Here is a 3,142-nt window from a genome sequence, read left to right on the forward strand (position 1 = left end):
AGGAGAGAGAGAGAGGAGTCTGCATCTATCAGATCTTACTAACACCAGACAGGAGAGAGAGGAGAGAGAGAGGAGAGAGACATGTCTAATGTTGTGTAGATGATGGGGGTGAAGATTATTATCATTATTATTATTATTATCATTATTATTATTATTATTATTATTATTAAGAATGTGTTGTTCTGATGGTCCTATAATTTCACCACCTGCATCATTTCACAAGTCACTACAGTGTGTACAGTACTGTACAGTAACTCAGTATAGTGTAACTCCAGTGTGTACAGTACTGTACAGTAACTCAGTACAGTGACTCCAGTGTGTACAGTACTGTACAGTAACTCCAGTATAGTGTAACTCCAGTGTGTACAGTACTGTACAGTTACTCCAGTATAGTGTAACACCAGTGTGTATAGTAACTCAGTATAGTGTAACTCCAGTGTGTACAGTACTGTACAGTAACTCAGTACAGTGACTCCAGTGTGTACAGTACTGTACAGTAACTCAGCACAGTGTGACAGTACTGTACACACTGGAGTCACACTATACTGGAGTTACTGTACAGTACTGTACACACTGGAGTTACATTATACTGAGTTATACTGAGTTACTATACACACTGGTGTTACACTATACTGGAGTTACACTATACTGGAGTTACTGTACAGTACTGTACACACTGGAGTCACTGTGCTGAGTTACTGTACAGTACTGTACAGTAACTCCAGTATAGTGTGACTCCAGTGTGTACAGTACTGTACAGTACTGTACACACTGGAGTTACATTATACTGAGTTACTATACACACTGGTGTTACACTATACTGGAGTTACACTATACTGGAGTTACTGTACAGTACTGTACAGTAACTCAGCACAGTGACTCCAGTGTGTACAGTACTGTACAGTAACTCCAGTATAGTGTGACTCCAGTATAGTGTAACACCAGTGTGTACAGTAACTCCAGTATAGTGTAACACCAGTGTGTATAGTAACTCAGTATAGTGTAACTCCAGTGTGTACAGTACTGTACAGTAACTCCACTACAGTGACTCCAGTGTGTACAGTACTGTACAGTAACTCCAGTATAGTGTGACTCCAGTGTGTACAGTACTGAACACTAACTCCAGTATAGTGTAACACCAGTGTGTATAGTAACTCAGTATAGTGTAACTCCAGTGTGTACAGTACTGTACAGTAACTCAGCACAGTGACTCCAGTGTGTACAGGACTGTACAGTAACTCAATACAGTGACTCCAGTGTGTACAGTACTGAACAGTAACTCAGTACAGTGACTCCAGTGTGTACAGAACTGTACAGTAACTCAGCACAGTGACTCCAGTGTGTACAGGACTGTACAGTAACTCAGCACAGTGTGACTCCAGTGTGTACAGTACTGAACAGTAACTCCAGTATAGTGTAACTCCAGTGTGTACAGTACTGTACAGTAACTCAGCACAGTGACTCCAGTGTGTACAGGACTGTACAGTAACTCAATACAGTGACTCCAGTGTGTACAGTACTGAACAGTAACTCCAGTATAGTGTAACTCCAGTGTGTACAGTACTGTACAGTAACTCAGCACAGTGACTCCAGTGTGTATAGTAACTCAGTATAGTGTAACACCAGTGTGTACAGTACTGTACAGTAACTCAGCACAGTGACTCCAGTGTGTACAGGACTGTACAGTAACTCAGCACAGTGACTCCAGTGTGTATAGTAACTCAGTATAGTGTAACTCCAGTGTGTACAGTACTGTACAGTAACTCAGCACAGTGACTCCAGTGTGTACAGGACTGTACAGTAACTCAATACAGTGACATGCAGCCAGGATGTCTGGCTTCATGCAGGCAGGAAGATCAGCTCGTGGGCGCTAGAGGGAGACACGTCGCCCTCTCTTTGCTGAGGAAAATGGAGGTTGTTTCTCTGACCCGCAGTACCACTCTCCTGCCACAGGGTGTCTCCCGAGCACCATCCAGGCGTTTCGCTTCCTGGAAAATGTAGTTCTGGTTCCTCTCACGTATTTAACAATTTGTTGACTATTTGATGAACGAATTTAAGCGGTAGTTAAGTTTGGAATATTATACACATGAATGTAAAGATTGCGATAGTGCTTCGGTAGTTGTATTTGCCTATTCATGTAAAAGCTTCAATAGGTTGTATGAATAAAGTGAAACAGAAAAACGTTGGTCTCTGCGTGGTGGTTGTCTTGACTTTTTAAACACGGTAAATTAAACAGATTCTTTCAACCTTTATTTAGCGTCAGATAACACAGAGAACAGGATCCCAAAAAGACCAGTAGTGAACAGAAACGGAACAGACGAATCCCGTGCCAGACCTCACATATGAACACAATTTACAGACATCAGCTGTGTCTTTGCGCTCTTATTTCTCAAACTTCACAGTTGAGTTCAAGCAATACTGCATTTCCCTCTTAAAAGCTTTAAATGACGGAGTCGCATTCGACCGGTTTGTTTTGTGAATGTGGTACCTACCCCGTGTGCCTACCAGATTCAATAAAGGCTCTTTTCCATATTACATCTTGGAAAGTGAACCACCCTCCACCCTCCACCCTCCAGCTCTCGCCGGGACAGAACCCACGCAGGGGGCCTGCAGTCACGTCTCTGAGCCGCTGTCCCCGGCTCCCCCGCCGCTCAGGAGCGGATGAGCTGCACCACCCCGGCGGCCAGCGCAGACAAACTAAACCGCACCCGGGCGCGCATTTCAGACAGAAGCTTTGAGCAGAGCGGACAGCCGAGCGTGCTCCGTCACGACGGAGGCTGGGAGGTCATTCCGCGGCCTGCAAGAGGCGTGGAGGGGGTCCAGTCTGCCAGGAACACCGAGAGCACCTCGAGATAATTACAATATATATATTTTTAAATACCTAAAACTGTGCAGGAGGTTATTTCTTGGAGACGAAAGTGCAGATTCCAATCCAAAGACTGTGCCCCCCTGCGACTAGCATGACGTCATAGATAACAGAGGGGGCGGGCCTAGCTCCGCCCTTTCTCCCATGTTGAGGCTCGTGGTTTGACAGGCGGTGACGGGAACCAATCAGAATCGGGCGTCCGAGTTTGAATTGTGGGCAAGAGCCAATGAGGAGGGAGGGGCGTGGTTTAGAGCTTTAAACTCTGGGGGGGGGGAA

General features: G+C 45.1%; 3 long non-coding RNA genes across 3 annotated transcripts; 1 reads left to right on the forward strand and 2 right to left on the reverse strand.

The window, feature by feature from the left end:
- Positions 1-246: 246 nt before the first annotated feature.
- Positions 247-930, reverse strand: LOC148659541 (uncharacterized). The gene is made up of 2 exons (XR_015939723.1): positions 847-930; positions 247-472 (listed from the first exon to the last, which is right to left on the reverse strand). It is a non-coding gene; the product is annotated as an uncharacterized LOC148659541 (long non-coding RNA).
- Positions 652-1,279, forward strand: LOC148659542 (uncharacterized). Its single transcript, XR_015939718.1, has 3 exons — positions 652-724; positions 872-912; positions 997-1,279. It is a non-coding gene; the product is annotated as an uncharacterized LOC148659542 (long non-coding RNA).
- A 151-nt stretch (positions 1,280-1,430) lies between these two features.
- LOC148659543 (uncharacterized) lies at positions 1,431-1,960 on the reverse strand. Its single transcript, XR_015939720.1, has 3 exons — positions 1,754-1,960; positions 1,639-1,720; positions 1,431-1,605 (listed from the first exon to the last, which is right to left on the reverse strand). It is a non-coding gene; the product is annotated as an uncharacterized LOC148659543 (long non-coding RNA).
- Positions 1,961-3,142: the final 1,182 nt, after the last annotated feature.

The sequence above is a fragment of the Lepisosteus platostomus genome, chromosome 6, assembly GCF_059453375.1.
Source record: "Lepisosteus platostomus isolate fLepPlt1 chromosome 6, fLepPlt1.hap1, whole genome shotgun sequence".
Lineage (NCBI taxonomy): Eukaryota > Metazoa > Chordata > Actinopteri > Semionotiformes > Lepisosteidae > Lepisosteus > Lepisosteus platostomus.